Raw genomic sequence first — 12255 nt, 5'->3', positions numbered from 1 at the left:
TCAGTGTGTACCCCCGCTCCTGGGCTGACGTTGAAGCTCCATGTGCTCCTTGTTTGATGCATCCTAAAACGCTCCTTGATAAAGGTCTGGTTGAGACCGAAACGTCGGGGCAGGATGATTGTATATACCATTTTGGAATAAATTATCTTATTATATCACCATTTCTGATGGACTAATTCATTGAATATATTTGGAGAGTGTTCATCTTCCCTGCAGCAAGTGGCTGGGATACTTGGACTATTTATGAGGCTATATGGTTTACATATATACCTCTTGATGAACACCCCAGCTGTTGTGATTCGATGGTGAGAGTGCGGTCTATCTGGACATATATATATATATATATATATATATATATATATATATAATATATATATATATCCAAAAAATCCACACACAGCGGTGTAGATGCGGAGCACTCTCCGTAATCACAAATCAGCCTTGTGATAAAAGAAAATAAGTTTTTAATCCAACTGGGTCAACACAGTGTAGGGAAATCAGAAGTATATAAGCCCCGACGTTTCGGTCCCAACATGGACCTTTATCAAGGAGCCTATAATATACAAACCATATATAAGATACAAACATTGGTTGCATATCATGCTTAAAAGAAGAACATGCATTAATGTGTGAAACAACAAGATAGTTACGTTTATCAGATAGGTATCACATGGTCAGCGGTGCAGGAACAGCCTTGGTACAGACAGGGTCAGCCAGCTTATCTGACTGCCCTCCGGTCCGGCTATTTATACCATCTAATAGGGGGTGTGAGCTGGGCAGCGCCACAGACACGAGTCTGTGTAGCGCTATGGTACTTCCGGTGAAACCGGAAGTGCGTCGGCCGGAAGCGGCCGCTGGAACGCAACTCTGGAGCGCAACGCTTCCGGGTTTAGCCGGAGCTACGCGCAATACGGGGTTAATTAAGGTTTAAAGCACGGGATATCAATAAGGCCAAAGGGTTATTCTGTATTGTCTAGTGTATCCAGGTATATCAAATACTACAAAGCCATGCATGCGTTTTAATAAACAAGGTATAAGCCAGATCGTGTTAACGGTAAAAACCAGGATAGAGGGAATAAGTGGGGAAGGTGCAATAAGTATGATTGCTTAAGTGGATGGATTCAGAGCCCGGAGGGGTGACTCTGCACTGTCCGGGATTGAGGTGTGCTGAACTGTAGTTGGTAGACATCCACTGTTTAGTGTGAGATCACGAGTGAAAATCGTGTCTGGGGGGGAGAAACCCCTTAAAGATATTTAGGGAGTGTTGTAATCTGACATTCGGTACATATCCATATGGGGTATTTTATAGGGACAAGAGGGAAAGTTGAGGTGGTGTGTGAGTCGGGGTGATGATGGGGTGATTGTGGGGGGGGGGGGGAAGGGGGGGGAAGAGGATTAGTGTGACCTGGAGAGACCAGATATGGCCCGTGGGGGTAGTGTTAGCACAACTTCTTGTGGTTTGAATGCAGACACGTACAGATGTGTCCTGGTGCACACAAGGGCAGACATAATTAGAAACGAAAGGAGCAATCTCTTGAGGGAAACAGTGATGGAATACATGCATAAAAAAATATACATATATGAAAAAATACTAAAAAATAATACGCATCAGGGGAACGTACAGAGAAATGTACATATGCATAGGGACCAAACATATCAACAGCACCATCATTAACTCAGTTTGAGCCGTGTCACAGCAGTATAGTCTCATAGAGTTTATCTCAAGAAAATAGACAGGGGGTTATTTTCATTGAGTCCTTTGGGGGCAAGAGTGTCCAATCTGTAGATCCACCGGCTCTCCAGTTTCCTCAGGGATAAACCACGGTCACCTCCTCGTGGGGGTGGTGGTACCCAGTCAATAATGCGACAGCGTAAGCTAGAGTTTTGATGTCCTGCAGCTAGGAAATGGCGAGGTACGGGGAGTTCAGCTTTTTTGGTTTCAAGGGCAGCTCTGATCGAGTTGCGGTGATTCGCCATCCTCTCTCGAAACTTCCTTGTCGTCATCCCAACATAGGCGAGGCCACAGGGGCAGTGGAGGAGGTAAATAACGTGGTCCATTTGGCAATGTAGGCGGTACCTGATTTTTATGGGTCTGCCTGTGTGGGGATGTGGAAAAGTGGGACCGGGGGTAAGACTGTTGCAGGTGGTGCAGCCGGCACATCTGAAGCAGCCAGGTCGTTTCGAATGGAGCCAGGTGATGTTTGTGTCTGCCTGTGGACTTGTGGTGGGTCGCATAAGGAGTTCCTTCAAATTGGGTCCTTTTTTGTATGCTACCATAGGTGGACCATAGTTCTGCATCTTGAGAGTCTGGTCAGATGCCAAGATTGGCCAGTGTTTCCTCAAGCTTGTTTGGACCTTGGATGATGTGTGGTCATATTTGTTAACGAAGACCATTCGCTCAGGTTTCGGAGTCTGTGTGTCCGTTCGGGGGGTGTTCATCTTATTCCTCGCCTTGGCTAGGCATCGCTTGAGAGTGGTTTCGGAGTATCCCCGCTGTTTAAAACGGTCTGTCATCTCTACCAGTTGCATTTCCATATTTGCAATGTTTGTATTGTTGCGCATTACTCGCATGAACTGGGAGATTGGAAGGTGCTCTTTCAAAGTCGGCGGGTGCTGGCTGGTTGTGAGGAGGAGGGTGTTTCTGTCCGTGGACTTACGGTAGAGGCTGGTTTGTAGTCTTCCCTCGGAGATTTGAACCTTGATGTCGAGAAAGCTTATTGAGTCTCCATCGATGAGATGTGTGAATTTGATGGGGTGGTCCTTGGCATTCAATAGGTTGACCATGTTGGTAAATTCGTCTGGCGAGCCTGCCCATATAAGAAAGACATCATCGATGTATCTCCTGTAGAATTTGATCTTCTCCTGATAGTGGGGTAATATGTATTTGTGCTCGTAGTCAAGCATGTATGTACACGCATAGGGGGGTGCCAGGTTCGACCCCATCGCGGTCCCAGATACCTGGATGTAGTACTTCCTCTGGTACATGAAGTGGTTGTGGTAGAGTATGGTTTCGGCCAGTTCAACCAAGAAGTCAGTTGATGGTGTTAATATTGGGCGTTCATCCAATCTGGACCTTAGTGCTCGGAGGCCATCCGTATGGGGTATCACGGTGTATAAGGAGTTTACGTCCATTGTAGCCAGGAATACACGTTGTTAGGAGATGTCAACAGTTTTCAGTTGGTCAATGAAATCAGAGGTGTCTCTGATATAGGTGTCGCTGGAAGTGACAAGTTGCTGGAGGTAGTTGTCAACGAAGATAGCCAACGGCTGTAGTAGAGACCCTCGGGCCGAGATGATGGGCCTGCCAGGAGGGTGAGAGTGCGACTTGTGGACCTTTGGCAAGGTATATATAATTGGACACACTGGGTATTCTACCGTCAGGTAATCAAATGTGTCTTTTTTGATACAGTTGGTTGTCAGTCCTTTTTGTAGAATTTTATCAATGACTCGTTTAAATTCAGGTATGGGGTTGTGTTGTACGGGTTCAGTCCAGAACTGGTCTGATTACCATTCTGAAGTGGTCCGACAGTTAGAGGACAGTAAAACCTACAAACCCGTACAACACAATGTTTGTATCTTATATATCGTTTGTATATTATAGGCTCCTTGATAAAGGTCCATGTTGGGACCGAAACGTCGGGGCTTATATACTTCTGATTTCCCTACACTGTGTTGACCCAGTTGGATTAAAAACTTATTTTCTTTTATCACAAGGCTGATTTGTGATTACGGTGAGTGCTCCGCATCTACACCGCTGTGTGTGGATTTTTTTGATTATTATTAGGGACATGCTATTGCATGTACCTTTGCTGGGCACCCCGCTGCTGTCTTTTCCTTGGGTGAGAGTGCGGTCTTTCTATGTTATCTATATATATATAGATGAAAAATGTCACAATACATTTGAAACGTTGGTAATCGTTTTGGGCTCTTGAGTCGTTTATTTTTGGGAGTGCCACCCACCTGTCTGCTGCTATATATATATATATATATATATATATATATTCCCAGTACACATTCAGGAAGTGGGGGTGGCCACGCCCCTTTTTACAATTGACCACGCCCCTTTCCGACTGTGTACCGATTTCTGCCCCTCAAATGTTGGAGGGTATGTAATGTACTGTACATGAGGTATAATACATGCTATAATGTACTGTACATGAGGTATTATACATGCTATAACGTACATGAGGTATTATATATGCTATAATGTTCATGAGGTATAATACATGCTATAATGTACGGTACATGAGATATCATTCATGCTATAACGTACATGAGGTATAATAAGTGCTATAATGTACATGAGGTATTATACATGCTATAATGTACATGAGGTATAATACATGCTATAACGTACATGATATAACGTACATGAGGTATAATACGTGCTATAACGTACATGAGGTATAATACGTGCTATAATGTACATGAGGTATAATACATGCTATAACGTACATGAGGTATAATACGTGCTATAACGTACATGAGGTATAATACGTGCTATAATGTACATGAGGTATAATACGTGCTATAATGTACATGAGGTATTATACATGCTATAATGTACATGAGGTATAATACGTGCTATAACATACAAAAGGTATCATTCATGCTATAACGTACATAAGGGTATATAATACATGCTATAATGTACTGTACATGAGGTAACATTCATGCTATAACGTATATGAGGTATTATACGTGCTATAACGTACATGAGGTATAACATGCTATAATGTACATGAGGTATAATACATGCTATAATGTACATGAGGTATAATACATGCTATAACGTACATGAGGTATAATACATGCTATAATGTACATGAGGTATAATACGTGCTATAACGTACATGAGGTATAACATGCTATAACGTACATGAGGTATAATACGTGCTATAATGTACATGAGGTATAATACATGCTATAATGTACATGTGGTATAATATGTGCTATAATGTACATGAGGTATAATACGTGCTATAACGTACATGAGGTATTATACGTGCTATAACGTACATGAGGTATAATACGTGCTATAACGTACATGAGGTATAATACATGCTATAACGTACATGAGGTATAATACGTGCTATAATGTACATGAGGTATAATACGTGCTATAATGTACATGAGGTATAATACGTGCTATAACGTACATGAGGTATAATACGTGCTATAACGTACATGAGGTATTATACGTGCTATAACGTACATGAGGTATAATACGTGCTATAATGTACATGAGGTATAATACGTGCTATAACATACAAAAGGTATCATTCATGCTATAACGGAAGCGGTACATCTGTCAGAATGAACTTAGGTCTACAGTCATTAGGTCGACCCCACTAGGTCGACTGGCAGGAAGGTCGACCTGAGTTAAGGTCGACATGGGCCAAGGTTGACATGACTTAAGGTCGAATTTGCATAAAGGTCGACATGAGGAAGGTCGACTGGTCATAAGGTCGACATGGGTTTTTCACTGTTTTTTTATCCGAATGTCGACACAGTCGACATGGACACAGTTGGCAATGAGAATCGGACCCTCGCATCGCTCGCTATGCTTCGGGCACGGTGCCTCGCTGCGCTCGGCACACTATTTTATTCTCCCACCACGCCCTAGTGGATGGTAGGGCATGAAATACCGCCTGTCGGCACATGTCGGCTCAAAAAACAGTGAAAAAAAAGCATAAAGACTAGAGATGAGCGGGTCCGGATCCCCGAGATCCGACAGATCAGAATATCGGGGATCCGGGTCAGATCCGAGTCGGCTCGGGAGTTCCCACCTGAATTCCGGACCAATAACGAGGCCGTACGTCATCATCGCGCTGTCGGATTCTCGCGGGAGCGGGATCTTATAAAAGACGCACGCGCGCCCCGCCATCTTCACTCCAATCTTGGAGAGGGAAGAGGGTGGTTGGGAAGCTCCGTGTGCCCTGTGCTCCGTGCTGTGCTCCGTGACCTGCCCTGTGCCCTCACTGCCCTGTGCTGTGCTCCGTGCCATGTGCTCCGTGCTGTGCTCCGTGACCTGCCCTGTGCCCTCACTGCCCTGTGCTCCGTGACCTGCCCTGTGCCCTCACTGCCCTGTTCTTGTATTGAGAGTCAGTGACTGTTTATAGGCCTGAACCCTGTAGTGTGATTTAACTAACTAGGTGCTGCAGTGCTCACACGCAGGGGCTGCAGTGTCCACTGTCCAGGGGCTGTCCTGTGGCCCGTGCCCTGTTGTGATTTATTTAGCCCTAAGCCCTGTGTTGTGATTTATTTAGCCCTGAACCCTGTGCTTTTTGTGATTTAACTAACTAACTCAGTGCTGCAGTGCTCACACGCAGGGGCTGCAGCGCTGCAGAGTAGTACACTGTGTACAGGGGCTGCAGTAATACAAGGGGCTGTTTCCAGTGTGACGGCCTATATCTTATCCATTGTCCAGTGTCACAAGTCACTCACGACATATAACCTGTGTCCTGTGTGACGACATATCCTGTGTCCAGTGTGACGACATATATCCTGTGTCCAGTGTGACGACATCTATCCAGTGTCCAGTGTGACGACAATATATCCTGTGTCCAGTGTCACAACATATATCCTGTGTCCAGTGTGACATGTAATGTGTGCCGGCATATATCCTGTGTCCAGCGTGACATATATCCATTGTAACGACATATATCCAGTGTGACGACATATATCCTGTGTCCAGTGTGACGACATATATTCTGTGTCCAGTGGGACGACATATATCCAGTGTCCAGTGTGACGACATATATCCAGTGTCCAGTGTGACGACATATATCCTGTGTCCAGTGTGACGACATATATCCTGTGTCCAGTGTGACGACATATATCCTGTGTCCAGTGTGACGACATATATCCAGTGGCCAGTGTGACGACAATATATCCTGTGTCCAGTGTCACAAGTCACAACATATATCCTGTGTCCAGTGTGACATGTAATGTGTGCCGGCATATATCCTGTGTCCAGCGTGACATATATCCATTGTCCTGTGTGACGACATATATCCAGTGTCCAGTGTGACGACATATATCCTGTGTCCAGTGTGACGACATATATCCTGTGTCCAGTGTGACGACATATATCCAGTGGCCAGTGTGACAACATATATCCTGTGTCCAGTGTGACGACATATATCCTGTGTCCAGTGTGACGACATATATCCTGTGTCCAGTGTGACGACATATATCCTGTGTCCAGTGTGACGACATATATCCAGTGGCCAGTGTGACGACAATATATCCTGTGTCCAGTGTCACAACATATATCCTGTGTCCAGTGTGACATGTAATGTGTGCCGGCATATATCCATTGTCCTGTGTGACGACATATATCCTGTGTCCAGTGTGACGACATATATCCTGTGTCCACTGTGACGACATATATCCAGTGTCCAGTGTGACGGCATATATCCTGTGTCCACTGTGACGACATATATCCTGTGTCCACTGTGACGACATATATCCAGTGTCCAGTGTGACGACATATATCCAGTGTCCAGCGTGACATATATCCATTGTCCAGTGTACAGGAGCTGTGTCCAGGGGCGGTGTCCAGAGGCTGTGTCCAGTGTGACGGCTGTGTCCATTGTCCAGGGGCTGTGTCCAGTGTGACGGCTGTGTCCAAGGTAAAGTAAGAAAAAGAAATAAAAGTAATAAATAAAATAAAAACACATTTTTGGAGGATGATGGAGGAGGAAATAGTGGGAGTGCTGAAGCTGCTACCACCAGTCATGACAAGGCCGATACCTCTTTGTATTTGCTGTTTGCAGCATTTCTCTTTAGTTTATTAAACTGCCACCCTGTCTGCCCCTGCAGTGCCGCTCTGCCAGGTTGGAAGTGTAAGGTCCACATGTATGTGATGCCGACTGCTGTCGCTTAGCTTAGTCATCCAGCTACCTCGGTATACCCTTTTGGCCCAACTACAGTAAATGAAAACAATTTTGTAAGCTGTGAAGTGATCAAAATTGACTAGAAATGAGTGGAAACTAATGGTATTGAGGTGAATAATACTTTAGGGGCAAAAACAGGCCCAAATTCTGTTATTTTAGCCATTTTTAGCATTTTTTTCATAAAAATCCAGATCCAAAACCAAAACCCACAAGGGTGGTTTTGCCAAAACCAATCCAGATCCAAAACACGAAGGGGGATCCAGATCCAAAACCAAAACCCGAAAAAGTGTCCGCCGCACATCTCTAATAAAGACTACCTTAATACAAAGTATTGAAGAAAAAACGGAGGCCCTTTGGGTGACTGTAGAAACAGGGGAGAAGGCGATTCTTCGTATAGGGGTGATCTACAGATCACCAGGTCAGGAAGAGGAACTAGACAAGAGCCTATTGCAGGACATCAATAAAATGGCATTAAAAGCAGAGGAGTTAATCATGGGAGACTTTAATCTACCTAAATTGGGAGCTGCCTGTTGCAAGTTTCACCAGAAGTAGGGACATGCTGATTTCCTTGCAAGAAGCATCCCTCCAGCAATTGGTGAGGGAGCCCACTCGTATGGACGCAATATTAGACTTAATACTTACAAATGGTGACAGAATATCTGATGTAAATGTGGGGGAAAACCTGGGATCCAGTGACCATCAAGCAGTATGGTTCAAAATAAAGACAGAGACTGACTCATCGCACACAAAAACAAAGGTGTTAGATTTTAGGAAGGCTGATTTTGTAGAGATGAAAAACTCTGTAAGAGATTCTTTGGCAGAGTGGAGGAACTTGGAAGGAGTGCAGGAGAAGTGGGAAAAATTAAATAGTGCAATACTAAAAGCAACAGAACTTTGTGTCAAAAGAGTTAGGAAAAACACAAGGAAACAGAAGCCATTGTGGTTTGCGAAAGAAGTAGCAAGTATTGTGAAAGCAAAAAAGTTGGCCTTTAAGAAATGTAAGCAAACGCAGAATAATGAGGACAAAATGGTGTATCTTGTTAGACAGAAGGAGGCTAAGAAGGTAATCAGATGTGCAAAAGCACAGGCAGAGAAGAAAATGGCCGTGTCAGTGGTTGAAGGGGGGAAAACTTTTTTAGGTATATAAGTGAGAGGAGAAAAACAAAAAGTGTAATAATAAGACTAAAGACAGACAGTGGAAGTCTTCTTGAGGGGGACAATGTAATAGCAGATCATATTAATAATTATTTCTGCTCTGTATTTACTGCTAAAGAAAGGGGAAGGGGCCACAGTTAAGTGGCAATATAGTTAGAAAACTGAGGGAGAAACAAGTACATTTACAGAGGAGAAAGTCCTCACAGAACTCTCAAAACTGAAAGTGGATAAATCAATGGGGCCAGATGGGATACATATAAGGATACTAAAAGAGCTGAAAGTGGAGCTGGTAAAAACAATAACAGAATTATTCAACCTGTCACTAGCTACTGGAGTAATCCCAGAGGACTGGAAAACAGCAAATGTAGTCCCACTGCACAAAAGTGGAAGCAAGGAAGAGGTAAGCAACTATTGAACAGTGAGCCTTACATCAGTAGTAGGGAAATTGATGGAAACACTCTTAAAACAAAGAGTTGTAGAATATCTCAAAACCAGCAATTTACAGGATCCGAAACAGCATGGGTTTACTGGGGGAAGATCATGTCAAACAAATCTTATTGATTTTTTTTGACTGGGTGACTAAAGTAATAGATCAAGGTGGGGCTGTAGCTTATCTAGACTTTAATAAGGCTTTTGACACTGTCCCACATCACAGACTGTTAAATAAACTTGAAAGCTTGGGATTGGATTCTGAGATAGTTGAATGGATAAGAGCGTGGTTGCAGGACAGAAAACAGAGTTGTAGTAAATGGAGTACAGTCAAAGGAGGGAAAGGTTACAAGTGGAGTACCCCAGGGATCTGTACTTGGACCAGTGCTTTATAATATCTTTATTGGCGATACTGCAAATGGAATTGAGGGTAAAATGTGCCCTTTTGCCGATGACACAAAGGTACGCAAAATGGTAGACACACCAGGAGGGGTAAAACAAATGATTGATGATCTAGGTAGATTAGAGGAAAGTCACTTTTTTGTAATATACTTGTGTTCAATGCGCAATGAATTATGAATTAGCAGCCTGCTATATTCCCCGAGGAGGGATACCGTCCTCCTTAGACAGAATACTTAGAAAGATAAATGGGGATAGCTTGGCGCACATTCATAAATAAAATGTGAGTTGTTCAGATTTAAAAACAACAATTTATTGAATGTTAAAATACATACATAATAAACCAGGACACTTATAAAACACTGGGATAAAATACAGATATTTCACCTCACCCTAGATGATGTTTGCGGTGGGCTTTTCTTAAAGCAATAAGACCTGCGGCACCACCGCAGAAGGCTTGAGGGTAAGGGTCCCAGGAGAAAGTGCAGAGTGCGTCCTTTCTTAAAGTGTCCAAGTGGCAAATGAAGTGCAAGTGCGCTGGCAGATGAAACAGCAACGCGTTTCGGAGAATGCTTCTCCTTCCTCAGGCTGTGTAAAGTGCCTGTGCTGTGGGAGGTAATTTATACCCCTTTACTACTAGTCAACCACCAATGAGCGTTTGCGGACAATTCCCGCAATTTTTTCCGCTACCGGAAGTGGCTTGCGTTCCAGCAGTCACTTCCGGTTGCGTTCCACCTTACTTCCGCTTCCGGAAGTACGTTATACAGGCGCCGCTTGTTACAGGCAGTTGTTCTTCTTATTTGTGTGTTTCAGATTCCCTACATATTCTCTATCGCCCGGAGATCCCAGTGATCGATGCTTGTATGTTATACTTTCATTTTCTCCCTTTTCTCACGCTGGATATTACGGCCGCCATCTTTGTTGTGGGCAAGATGAAGGGCAAATTTTCTTTTGGCTTTAAATACACAGATTCTTTTTACATTGCTCTCCTTACCTACTATGCCGTACTTAGTATTCCCGCATGGTCCATCCCTTTTACCGGGAGAGCAATGTTTCCATGCAGTATTTTTTGATTCCAGACATGTAAAAAGGGGAAGATAGAAAAACATGTAAGATAAAGTGCATTATTGAAATAAAGTGCATAATAGTGAGTTTGGTCATGAGATGAATACATTTAAAAGAGATAAAAAGAGATAAAAAATGTCATTCCTCTAAAAACCATTTTAATTCAAAATCAACATTGTGACCTTTTGGTAAAAGCGTATCTAAAAGGAAGATCCATTTCATTTCGTTTTTTGCAAGATTTGTTTCTATATCACGATTTTTCCAATGTGAGTTTACTTGCTGAATACCAATGAATCTTTTAATGGACCCTTCACACTTTTTATGGTGCTTAAGAAAGTGTTCGGACAGCGGGTGGGTAGTCGCACCTTTGCGGATGTTATATATGTGCTCCGCTGACCTTAATTTCAAATTCCTTTTTGTTTTACCAATATATATTTTATTACAGTCACACTCCAACAGGTATATGACATTTCGGTACTTGTTTCCTAGCACGGCCACACCGATTTACATCGGGGTGGTCGTGTCGGAAAAATCGGGTCGATCGCATCGCATGCGATTTGGTCGCATGCGATGCGATCGACGCGACCGACCCGATTTTCGACCCGATTTTTTGATTGAATGAAATGTAAATCGGGTCCCTGGGACCCGATTTTACATTGGATTCAATGTAAAATATTCCCTAGACCCCCAAATTTAACGACGTAAACCCCACCCCACGATAGACGCCAACCCGAAGCGTGGCGAGCGCAGCGAGCCCGCGAGGGGCGGCGGTGCGCGTCCTCCGACCTTTTCATTCCCCTACTATCCACGTCGGCGTGGAGTTGAGAATAGAATAGTGTGACGAGCCACCGAGCCCGAAGCGTGGCGAGCGCAGCGCGCCCCGCGAGGGGACGCTTATACCTGTGAAGTTATACGCGTGCGCTCGCCACGCTTCGGGCTCGGTGGCTCGCTGCGCTCGCCACACTATTCTATTCTCACCTCCACGCCGACGTGGATAGTAGGGGAATGAAAAGGTCGGAGGACGCGCTCGCTGCGCTCGCCACGCTTCGGGTTGGCGTCTATCGTGGGGTGACGACGGGGACATCTATAATGTGAAATGGGTCATATTGGCCCATTTCACATTTTTTTAAAGGTGAGATGGACTTAAACAAGTCCATCTCATCTTGTGCCATTATAATGGCACAAGACCGACGCGATCCTCACGATTTCAATGTTAAAAAATATTTTAACATTGAAGCCTATGGGGAAATCGGGGGCATCGCGTCGGTCGCGTCGGGACCAATGTTAATGGTCCCGACCGACGCGA

The sequence above is a fragment of the Crinia signifera genome, chromosome 12 (genome assembly GCF_055691185.1).
Source record: "Crinia signifera chromosome 12, ASM5569118v1, whole genome shotgun sequence".
Lineage (NCBI taxonomy): Eukaryota > Metazoa > Chordata > Amphibia > Anura > Myobatrachidae > Crinia > Crinia signifera.
This window is presented reverse-complemented; position numbering follows the sequence as displayed.